Source organism: Tenrec ecaudatus, chromosome 10 (genome assembly GCF_050624435.1).
Source record: "Tenrec ecaudatus isolate mTenEca1 chromosome 10, mTenEca1.hap1, whole genome shotgun sequence".
NCBI classification, from domain to species: domain Eukaryota; kingdom Metazoa; phylum Chordata; class Mammalia; order Afrosoricida; family Tenrecidae; genus Tenrec; species Tenrec ecaudatus.
In genome coordinates, this window is record NC_134539.1 from 104,389,540 (window position 1) to 104,402,608 (window position 13,069).

Genomic DNA, 13,069 nt, shown 5'->3' on the forward strand with positions numbered 1-13,069 from the left:
GGTGATTCAATATCTAGAAGAGGTGGTATTGCCTTTACTTTCTTATTTTTCCAGAATTTTCATGACTACCCTTCTATATGTGTGCCTCTACTTATCTAGTTCCTCAAGAACATAAACACTGGCATTTTAATTGAGAATGCACTGTGTAAGTACCATATGTCACCAACCATGCCACTGGAGCTCCATGAGGATGTGTTGAATTTCTAAGTTATGTTAACTTAGGGGAACATATTTTTATTGATATTGAGTCTTCTAGGGAAGAACATGGAATCTTTTTTGAAGTCTTTTCTTTGGAGATTCAACTCTGATCAATGATATATAACAAAAAATATCCCAGAAAGTTCAAGGGAGTTTTATTAATTCTGGAATGTAATTCCAGAAAGATTATTCCTTGGGCTGCTAGTTGTTCAGAGTGTGACACCTGGAACTACTGTAATCAGTAATTTCAGAGCAAGGAAATGGAAAGAAACTGGGTCTGTTTGAGTGTCATTAATACCAGTACAACACATTTCCTATGCACTCAACTTTAACTTACGAAGAATCGTGTGTTTTAGAGTAGAACTGCACTCCACGGGTTTACAAGGCTGACTTTTCAGAATTAGATCATTTAGGCATCTCTTCTATGGCACCTCTCCACCACTTGTTTGTGGTGGTTAGTGTGTTGCAGTGAAGCTATTAGCTATGCCAAGGGTATTTCAAATGCCAGCAGGGCCACCCTAAGTGAACAGATTTCAGTGGAACTTCCAGACTTCCAGCAGGCTACAAAGAAGAAATTGGTTGCCCACTTCAGAGGAAATAGCTGCTGAAAACTCTATGCTACAAAATATTGTCAGATACAGAAGGCCTACGGAATGGAAGCAGAACATGGTCTGTCAGAGACCGTGCGGTGTAAGGGTCCCAGAAGGTTTTCAGAATATGACTGAAGAGGAACTGCTTTCGCAAAGTAGACTTGGCCATGGTGACGTCGATAAGGAATGCCTGTGGAAGTGGAGCCTTGGGACCTTCATTTGCTGATGGGGTAAAACTCAAGATGAGAAGAAACAGCTGCCATATGTTCCCGGTAATAAATCAGGACTTGGAATGTATGGGGTATGAGTCTAGGAAAAGTGGAAGTCAGCAAAAGTGAAATAGAAGGCATAAAGGTTGATATCTTAGGCATGAGTGAGCTGAAATAGACTGGTGCTGGCCCTTTGGAATCATAAATACACGTAGTTTACTCTGCTGGGAACAACAGAATCAAGAGGAACGGCTTTGCATGCCTTGCCACAAAGTCCACGTCAAGGTCATCTTGAAGCACAATGCTGTTTGTAATGGGATTATGCCCATCTGACCTCAAGGAAATCTAATTAACACAATGATTGTGGGACTGTTGAAATGTAGGCATCAAGCACTAAAATGAGTGTTGACGAAATTGAAGAATTCCACCAACATCTTCAGTCAGAAATTGATCTAATGTGCAATCAAGATACATTAATAATTAATGGCGATTGTAAAAGTTGGAAGGAACAGTAGTTAGAAAATATGGTCTTGGCAATAGAAATGAAGCTAGATATCACATGATAGAATTTTACAAGAACAGCTGCTTCTTCATAGCAAGGACTTTTTTTCAACAATACAAACTATGCACACAGACTTCTCCAGATGGGATACACAGAAACCAAATTAAGTACATCTGTGGTAAGGAACTATGGAGAGGCTCAATATCAGCAGATAAAACCAGGCTGGGGGATGACGGTGGAACTGATCATCAATGGTGCCTTTGTAAATTCAGGATAAAGTTGAAGAAAATTCTATTCCATTATTCTGCCTCTCTTCGGTTATCCCAGTATCATACTGCTTTGGTCACAGTTCCTGGGGCAATGTGGTTATGCACTAGTAAAGGTCACCAGTCCCAAACCACCAGCCACTCGGAGGGAGGAAGATAGGGCTTTCTACTCCCATTAAGAGGTGCAGTTTTGGAAAGCCAGGGGCCATTCTACATGGTCCTAGAGGGTGGCTATGAGCTGGCATCAACTTGATGGCAGTGAGTTTGGTTTGAGCGGTTTCTGTTGTTGTTTTAATAACAGCGTTGAAATGCAAGACGTGCCTAGAGTTTTGTATAATGTACAAACCTAGAACAGCTTGTGTCTACTCCTAGTTGAACTTCTTTGCTCAAAGCAGAGAAATAAAACCCATTATCTGGAGGTCTCTGGAAGAAAGAACTCTCTTACTGTTGTTCTTATTGCAGTGTTATATGTTGAAATTATATCACTAAGTGCCTTATTTCTTCTTCAAAGATTTTGTATAAAATCTGCTCCCTTTGCACACCAGAAACTGTCTACAGGAAGCAACACTTAGAAAAAGAAACCCCCAAAATCTGCCTTTCTGGATAGTGTCTCTCAGACACAGAGAGAGCCATGCTGAAAGTGGACAGAAGATCACTTCCAATGACCTGACCTTCTCTTGGAGGACTACCAGCATGCCGCTTAGCTCAACCAGAGTTCTTTAGCTTCATTCTCAGTTAAAAGTGAAATATCTTGTGATGAGAACTGATTTACTTTGTCTAGTTGTCCATCACCCAACTCAGTGTGCCGTCCTGTGGTAGAGTGTGTGGGGCTGCGATGCCAAAAAACAATGCCACTGGCATCTCAAAAGTTCCAGCAGAACCCACAGCCAAAGAAGAAAGGCCTCCTTCTGAAAATCGGCCAATGGAAACCTGACTGGTCACCAAATTTCCCAACTTGCTTGCTTTGGACATGAAGGATCAGTTGATGGAGGATGGAGGAGCGCATCATGCTTGGTGAAGCAGAGGGCCAATGAGAGCATGGGGGTGGGGTGGGGACTTTGTTGAGACAGATGGCCACTGTGGCCACAAGGATGGACTCAAACATGGCAATAATTATAAGGATGATCCAGGATTGGGTACCATTCTGTTCTTCTATACGTAAGCTTGCCATGAATTTCAGTCAATGCAATGGAAGCTATCTATCTATTTGGTGGTTTCTGTCCTGCTCATATACCACAATTTAGTCCCTATGTAATCATGCAGTTGTTGAACATACACACTCCCATCTCACATTACACCTTCCTGCTCAGTTCCCCCGCGATATCCTAAGGTTCTGAAGGGAAGAAAGTTTTTAACTGTTCAAAATGGTAGAAAATAGAACCTTCCTGTTCCTAACACTTTCCACATTTATGACAAAACTTAAGTCATGATTCTACTTATCCCATGAACAGTTTAGTAAAAGAAACTAGAAACAGTAAAAAAAATTAAAAAAAAAAACCCTATGCATACCCATCCGTGAGGCTCAACTTCTGGTCAGCACATTCCAGCTCCATCACTCCAGTCCTATTCTTGTCTGGTCTTGCCTTCTCCCACTTCATGTGCTTTTTGGATCATGGGCCCCAGAATTCGGAGGAAGCCATGTCCTTAGACTCACTAGCCAAGTCCCGTGCTCCCTTAGACCGGCTTGTGAGCAGCAGAGTTGATTTATCCACCACCTCTGGCTGACTTAGCCGCAGTGGTGATTGAACCACTGGGCTAGTGGACAGTGAAAGTATCAGAGTGTGACTCAGTCATGCTGATAGAAGGCTCTTTTTCCAAACAGCCACACCAGTTACATATGGAATTTACCACCTGCGGTGGCCTAGAGAAAAAGGAGCCTGGGGGTTCCCATAACTGACCAGTGGATTGCTAGTTGAAAGGTTAATGGTTTGAACCCCCCAGCCCTGTTCATGGGAGAAGAGATTTGGCAGCTTGCTCCCGTGAAGATTGCAGCATAGGACACCCTACGGGGCAGTTCTACTCTGTCCTTTTAGGTGACTGTGAGTTGAAATCGACTGGAGAATGCACAACAACAACACAGCCAGGGGAAATTGGCAGTTCAGTGTACCATTCTCGTATTCCATGCAGGAAACTTTGGTTCAATGTACCTACCATCTGTTACAGTGGGCTGTGTATTGCTATGACGCTGCACATCTACTGTGCATCTCAGATAAGACTCGCCATATCCCAGATACTCAGTAGCTTCCTTTGGGCCAATGGCTATAACTCTGACAGTCCAGCTCAGTATCATAAACTGATAGCAGAAAGCAAAACAAAACCAAAAGAACAGTTGTCACTATAATAAAATTATACAGTAGTGCAGAACATGTGGCTAGGAATATGTCATGCGTGTGTCCAGATGGCCAAAAGCGTGTGTCCTGGAAGTTTGAGTGTTTATTAAGAGAGTCCATGAATGAATACAAGATTCCTTTCTCATCTTGAAAAAGATACACTTTTCCCTGCACACTGAACAAAAGGGGCCAGCTCCTATTTGTTAAAATAACTCAACATGCAGATTATCCACGGGCCACTCAACTGTAAGAACCAGATGTGACTCCAAGTCTGTGTGACATGCAAGTACTTAGTGACAAACACAAAGATCAGAATTATGTGCCTATTATTGTGATCTGTTTCCACAGATGTTTTCAATGTGTGCAGCTTGTAAACAATGTGCTGATCAGCCATTACTGGTAAAGGTCACTATTCTCTAATTCAGAACCAGAAAATGACTCCCCAAGTGTCCTTCTGGGAAAAGACGGAGGATAAAAAGAAACAAAACAAAACAAATGTCCCCGGAGCCTGCTAATCACAGCCACGGAGAGTCGGAAAGCCTGAAACACATGGTCCCATCTCCACCCAGCTTATTGTCGATGTGCAGACAGAGAGCACAGCATTCTAATGGGAGGGACGCAGATGGGCTGGCAGAGACTGCACAAGGCTGGGAAGTGCAGTGCCACACGTGACTAGCTGATACAGCACACCAGGTCACAGTAGTGGTAATGTGACACGCAATGGCTATTCCAACGACTCATTTGTGCTCATACAAGCAACGAATGGCTAATCATTTGGTTTGTTTGTTTTTAAACAGTTAAACTGTATGGCAGGAAAAACCAAAAACGCAACAGCTCAGTTTGAAAAGTGGTTGACTGACGCCTGAAGAAATGAGGTTCAACGTGTTAACTATTTGCAGGTATGAAAATAAGGGTGCTTGTCAGCAGCTGTTTCTGAATCTCTCCAGTAAATGGAGGAACTCGGGTGATGTGTTGAGATGCTAACCACAAGGTAAGTAGTTTGAAACCACCAGTTGCTGCTCCGGGGGAAATTGAGGCTGTGTGCTCATATAAATACTTACAGATTAGGGAGCTTGAGGACAGTTCCACTCTGTCCTGTTGAATTGCTATTAGTTCAGAATAGACTCCGTGGCAGTGAGTTGAGTGTATCTTACCTATGAAGGCCTTGTTTCCCAAAAACATTCCCTTTGTAATCCACCCTTATTTGAGTATCTTTCATATTAAAACTATTCCCTCAGCTGTCCCATTGAAGCTTTGTTTCTGAGACAAACTCTGAATCTTAGGAACAATATGTCATGGCTTCCCTTATTGTAGAGATGTATAGGAGACCCACTTCTTTGCACTCCAGGTTTCCCCTTCCCACTTCCATCCGGGCCACACAGGCACAGCTACCTCCGCCACTACCACTGCCAGGCTTCTCCACCACGCCGTGGCCTCTGTCCACTTCCTTCCTACACAGCCAGGAAATGGGCACATCTAATGGTTCTGTCCCTGCTTGTCTTGATTTGAGCGGCCAACCAAACCCAATTCACTTCCATCAAATCCATTCCAACTCACAAGGCCCATGGTGGCATAATGTGTTGCATGTTTCTCTGCTAACTGCAAGATCAGCAGTTCAAAACCACTGGTCACTCTACAGGAAAAAGAAGAGGCTTTCTACACAGAGGAATCCCACAGGGGCAATTCTACTCTGTTGTTTAAGGTGAGAAGTACATCTGGTACACCCAAGCCAGCATTGAACTCTCAGCGTAATAGGTTGTATTTTGTTGTTCTTGGGTGCCGTGAGTCAGCCCCAACTCACAGTGGCCTTCTGTGTAGTAGAACGAACCAGGGCCTGGTGCTGTGCCATCCTCACAATTGCTGTATTCAAGCTCCTTGTTGCAGACACTGTGTCAATCCAGCTCCATGAGAGCTGTCCTCATTTTCACTGAGCCTCCACTTAGGATATCCACTCCTAGAAATGAGTCTTTCCTTATAGCGTGTCCAAAGTACACAGGACAAATGCACCAAGGTGTCTTATTCATTGCCCAGTTTTGCTTTGTTTTTTAATTTGTGGTTTCTTCTTTCTCGGTTCTTTTGGCAGTCCGTGGCATAAGCATACTCTCAATAAACTTCGATGTTCCATATCCTTCTCCAACACCAGAATGTAAGTGCATCAGGTCTCCTGCAGGCCTCCTTCCTCATAGTCCAACTGCCACATGCACAGGAGGCCATTGACAATTCCATGGCATGGATTGGGTGTACCTCATCCGAAGAGCAAACCAATCTGTCTTGGAAGAAGTAAGTGTGCTCCTTAGAAACAAGAATGATGAGGCTTCATTTCACGGGCCTTGGACATGTTCTCATACAAGACTAGGCCCTGACAAGGGGCTTCATGTTTCGTGGAGGGCCAGTGAAAAAGAGGAAGACTGCCAATGAGACAGACTGATACTGTAGCTACAGTAATGGGCTCACACCTGACAATGACTGTGACAGTAGCACAGTACCGTCTGTTGTGCAGAGAGTCAATCTGAATCGAATGGACTCAATGGCACTTGGCAACAAAAACAACTGCCTGAGTTGTAGTCCAGCTGTGGCATGCGTGTGAGGTGACAGAAAACTCCCATGGTTCGAATCAGGTGCACCTTAGTCCTAAAGAGGACATCTCTGACACAGTGGTAGTGCTAGAGAACACTAAGTCCACTTGCTCCCAGCAAGTCAATTCCAACCCACAGCAACCATACGGAACAAAAACCTTAGGGCTTTTGAGACTGTAAATCTTGATGGGGGCACATCGCCTGCATGCTCTCCGGCAGAGCAGCTGGTGAGTCTGCACCTCCATCTGGCCGCAAGCAGCACGATGCTTATCCCAAAGAGCCACCAGAGAGTACGAGTTTCCAGTAAACTCCAACATGTCATCCCATTTCAACATTTCAGTTCTAGAGATAGATTTTATCAGGAGCCTATTTCGCTGTGACTTTCAGGTGAAAGAATGATTTCCGATGTAAGGTTGGAGCTTCAAGTCTACCCAGAAGCACCTCAGAAGAACGGCCTGGCAATCTGCCTGTGACAAATCAGCCATTAATAGCCCCATGAAGCACAGTTCTACTGTGGCACTCATTGAGCCAGCTTGAGTCAGAATCAGCTGAACAATAAATTGTTCCTGGTTACGCTATTCTGAACATAAGGGCTTGAAGTATACCTTTAAAAAGAGCAGGAAACCCCTAAATGATAAGTGTGTATATGTGGGCCGTTGAAGTTTCATCACCAGTACCCTTGCAGGACACCCCATACGCAGGGCAACATGTTATTCTTTCATGCTTGGAAGAAGTCAGAGCAAAGATCTTGATTGCTTACTAGAATACAAAGGGTCTGAGGAGCAAGAATCTTCTTGAAAGACAAACAAAATAGGGATGCCTGCTCAGAAAGAGGAGACAGAATGATAAGCCTGGCCATTTCAAGCAAACTCTTGCCCAAGATGACAATAGAGTCTGTGGTCAGCACACCAGGGAATCCTTCACATTAGGGAAAAAATTACTCTTAGCAAAACTGGTCAGAGAGGCACAATCTCTTTAAGGCAGGCCCCAGTTTTCCTCGCAGAGCAGCATAGCGCATTCCCAGTGGCCCTGTGGGTCTGTCATCCCATCCTTTGGATCCTACCTTCCGCACATCACTTGAGATTTCCTGTAGCAGCGATTCCCTTGGGGCAGACATGGTCTCCCCTGGAGAGACCAAGGCAGGCTTATTGGTAAAGAAATCCCCACCCCTGGTCACATTGGGTTCTGGGTTTATTGTTCTAGGGAGGCTGAATAATGAATTGCTGTTGGGGGGCAGGGGAATTATGCACAACGGAACTATGGTAATTATGTTAACTGAGGAGACCGCTTTGTTGTGAGATTTCCAGGGCTTGAAACAGCTTGTGTCTGAGATTTACAGTAGAAGTCCTGAAAATAGGACCCTCCGGTACCCCAGGCGATGATGACCGTGGAAACTGGGAGGTTAATCTGGGAACAAAGATAATGTGCTGGAGCCAAACATTAACAAGCAACAGCATAAGGTCTACCACAGTGAATCCCAGCATCGGGGAGTGGCAGAGGAGAGCGTGCTGGGAGAGGAGACTGACTGACCAGAGGCAAGAAGGCAAAAAGTAGTACAAAGAAGCATCCTCTTTGCAAAAAAGGCAAGGCATTCGCTTTAAAGAGCAAAGGAAATAGAGGCTAAGCGGTTGCTAGTCAGGATTGGGGAGCTGCAGATGGATAAAGCATGCGTGCTGACTGCCCAGGTGTGCCTGGACGTGCCAGGAGCCAGGAGTAGGATTTGAGCAGGTAAGGAGAAGTCCCACCTGGAGGAATCACAAAAACCAAACTCACTGCCTTGAAACTGACACTGATTCATAGTGGCCTCCCTGTGGGTTGCCCCTGAATGTAACTGTTTACGGGAGCAGAATTCCCCATCTTTCTTGGTGGTTTCAAACTGTGGACCTTGCAGGTCAAAGTCCATGTAGCTAGTACACCACCAGGGCTCCCCTGGAGGGATAACCCAAAATCCAAACAAACAAACTCAATGCCAACCAGAAAGTACTGACATATAGCGACCCCCTGTGGGTTTCTGAGACTTAACTGCTTACTGGACTAGAATGCCCAATCTTTTTCCTGCAGAGCTGGCTGAGCTGCTGCTAGTTTCGAACTTGCCAACAATGGGGATCACAACCCAACTACTATGCCACCTAGGCATTCTGGTCAAATCGATTCTGATTAATAGCCATTCTATAGACTAGCTTGGAACTGCTCCCCAGGGCTTGGGAGACTGCAAACCTTTATGGAAACAGACTACCTCATTCTTCTCTTGGGAACACGTTGGTGGGTTTGAATTGCTGACTTTGTGGTTAGCAGTCCGAAGCACAACCCACCATGCTAGATGGCAGTTGACTTGGTTTCCCACCATTCAGGAGTCTCTACTCCAAAGCAAGGGCAGTGACTCTAGGGGAAAGCTCTTTGTGGAGGCAAACCCTTGCCTTAGCTTCTGTAATCCTGGCATTCCTTGGTTTCTTGCTGAACTTCACTGTGGTGTCTCCCTCCCCCATCTGGCTGCCCCCGCTCTTCTCTACCCCGATGCTCCATTTCAATCCACAGTGATTAGGATCAGGGCACACAGGACACTGACAGGGCCTCCGTAGCATAACAGAAACAAGATTTTGTATAAAAGAGGGCTTCAAAAACAGTTGGTGGAAAAATTCAATGATCTTTGAATTCCATTTTTCCAACACCTAGTTGTGGGGTGGAGGGACACAATTCATGCTATGGACCCAGAAAATGAGGGGTCACTTCTTTCATATCTAAGACCAAGCCTTTTCTCGAGGTAGGAACATAATCTTTCTCCAAATGTAACCGGCGTCATTGCTTCCTAAAAGGAAAGCAAAATAAATAAGCAAATAAGCAGCCCTGTTTACATGACCGCGAATGTCTAGTCCAGTTGCATCACTGGGTTTGAAGTGGTTGGGTCTCTGTGCACCTCTTTTGCTCGGCAGCAGACAAGCTATACCCTCCTGCCCCTTTCCATCTCTCCACCCTGCTGGCAATGGTCAGAGAGGAACCAGACTGCTAACCGCAATGCTGGTGGTCCGAGCCCCCCAGAAAACCCAAGCTTTCAGCGGCAAAAGCCCACAACTTTGGAACTCCACAGGGGCAATTGTACTCTCTCATATAAGGTTGCTCCAAGTCAGAATGGGCTCAATGGCATTGAGTTTGGTTTGGATGTTTGGGTTTTTTTCACCTTTAAATTTGAGAAGCTTGACTCCCACACACGCCTCTCTGTCTGAACTGGGAGACTTTGATACCTTCGGCAACCGCAAACCCAGCGCCGTTTCCCAAGCCTGCGCTTTGCTTGGCTGTCCCACCGCAGTCACACGGTTTAGCTTTTGCCCCAGTCCTCAGAACTGTGTTTATTTGGTGTCCGCGGCCGGCGGGGGTGGCAAAGAGTTGGGTCTTTACCTACAGAAGATGCTGGTGAGCAGTTGGCGGTAGTGATTCTCCCATATTAGCACTATCAGACTCACCAGGACGGCTCCCTGGCCCCAAAAATGCTCCTCAAGTTTCTGATTCTGTAGATGGGGCGGGGCCCAGAATTTGCATGTACAACAAGTTCAGTTCCCAAGTGGTCCTGATGCAGCTGGTCCAGGGCCTACCCTTTGTGAGCAACTGCTCTACTGTCATCGCTCTCAACCCAGGCTGTGCATCAAAACCACCTGGGGCTGGGACGCTTCTGAAAATCCAGAGACCCAGGCCCCTCCTGGTCCAATTAACTTAGGATCTCTATGGACTGGGATCGAGCTGTCCCACATTTCTCAGAAGTAGTCAGGGTCGGCTTCTCTATCTCTGTCTTTCCATCCTTCTACAGTTCTCCTTCGCCACCCAGTCTCGCTGGGGTTCAGGTTCAGGCTCCGGGATCTTGGCCCTTGGAGCTCAGTGCTCTCTTCCTCCAGGAGGGAAGTTATAAGGCCATCCCTAAAGCTTTGGCCTTGGCGAAAGAGCTAAACAGAGCTTCGGACTCTCGCTAGAATCTAGAAACAACACTGTTTTGTGACCAGATGTTGACCAGTTAAACAATCTACTTATTTAGTAGTAGCTATAAAGTAGAAATATCAGCAGTCCTTGGGGCTTCCAGAAGTACACAGTCTGTCCGGCAAGGAGGCGAGCTAGCATGTGCCTCAGAAGCCTGGGTTGTGAGACTTCACCTGGCATGTTTGGGACATGGTACCAGGAGAGGCCAGTTTCTGGAAAAGGACGCCATCTTTGACAGAAGTGAGGGTGGGTATGAAAAAGAGAAATGTCATCAAGAAGATGGAGTGGCACAGTGGCTGCTACCATGGCTCAAGCATAAGGATTGTGAGGATGGCACAGGACTGTTGTGCACGGGACCAGCAGAAATCAGATTCCACTCCACACACCTAAAGACAGCCTGAATTTTTAATTTATTTTTTTTAATTTTTAATTTCAGGGAAAAATTCTTTGCTTTTATTTTTACTTTCATAGTTATCGAGATATAGATATTTATACATTTAATTAAATGTTATGAAAACATCTCATTCGGTGAGTACATGTTAATTTTAAAAAACAAACTATCAGTATTTAAGAGCAAGTTTATAAAATATTTTAATAAGTACACCAAAAAGAAAACAACTTCTTTGTATGAGGACAAGCTTTTTAGTATGAAAATGTTTTTAAAATTTGTATTAATTATTATGTTAAAAGCTTTAAATTGTTTTAGAAATAGGTAATGGTAAAGGCTGTACAACATTGGGAATATATATGACACCATTAACTTGCACAGTAAAGAATGCTTAAAATGGAAATGTCATGATATATGTACATATATGTGCTATAATAAGAAATTACAAGAATATCTTTAAATTGTTAAGGAATCAACTTAAAAATGATACAGATCTATGTGAAAGAAGCTAATGAAAACATAAAATAGTATCTAAATAAATGAAGATACTATCCTACAAAATATCAGTCCTTCTCAATATAAATTAATTTCACTTGCAATAAAGCTTATAAGGGTTTTTTGTAAGTGGGCAAAATGATTTAACTTTATAAGGACTATCATTGTATGAGGCTTGCTAAAACCACGTGAAAAGAAGAACAGTAAGAGCAAAAGCAGATCTAAGCCACAGTAATCAACGCCTCACAGTACTGGCACAAGAGTGGACAGTGAAGTCTGTGGAAACAAGTTCAGAAATAGATATGAGTATGTATAGGAACTTAATATGTGATAAAGGTGGCATTTAAATTCAGTCATGAAAGAATGGTTTATTTTATAAATGAGACTAGAATCATTGACTATTCATCTGGAATAAAACAGTGTTACTACCCAACTTGAAACCTACACAAAAATAAACTTCAGATGAATTAAAGATTTAATGAGAAAAAATAGAGCAATAAATACTATTGGGATAAAATACAGTAGAATATTTATATAGCCATTGGATAGAAAAATCTGTATTAATCAAGAAGAAAACCCAGTGAAGAAATGGATAGATTTGATTTCAAAATCTGCACTGTCTGGATGGCAAAAACTAAGAACTTACTGCCATAGATCAATTCTGACTCAAAGTGACCCCCCCAGAACTTGACAGAACTGCCCCTGTGGATTTCCAAAACTGCAACTCTGTGCAGGAGTAGAAAACCTCATCTTTCTCTAAAGGAGCAGCTGGTCATTTCAAAATGCTAATGGCAATGGCCTGTTTTGTTTGGTTCACAACACTTTCTTTTGGGGACTACTTTGCCCCACTAGATGTAACTTTAGTAAAACTAGCCATCGAGGGGCTAGTTTCTCCTGCCCCAGAAGCAAACAAACCATTGAAACACAGGTATATCCCACCTGCCTGGATAGAGAATCGGTTCCAGGATGGGAACATGACCCTGCCATGCTCAATCCAAATCCTTCTGCAGAAACTGCCATGAATCTGATTGACATAGCTATCCTTAGCATGTGATGTGAGACCCTCATAAACCTGGGACGGTCCCACCACATGAGGATAATCTATAGTAGAATGAAACCAACGCAGATGAAAGCAAACCTTCTGGGTAAATTCAAAGGGTCCAGGGGCTTGTCAAGGTGGGTGTTAGAGTTGATTGACTGTAGAGATTTTGGGGAACCCAAATCTATCTGCTGAATTGGGATGCTTCTAATTTTCATTTCCTAATTTTTTAGAAGTCATACTCCTGTCCTTTCTTCCATCATCATCTTTGGCTGGAAGCTCTGTTGAAATCTGCCCACCATTGATAACTCTGCTATTTAAAATATCGGTAACATAGCTTCCAGCATCAAAGCAACACACACGCCACCACAGTATATCAAACATGATACACAGGTGGTGGTTTTATTTCAGACCTGAGCTGGTCTATAGGTGGACTATATTTCAGACCTGAGTTGGTCAGTATCTTGTTCTAATCAGGAGGACAGGAAGATTCTCAAAATGCATGTTAGCCAT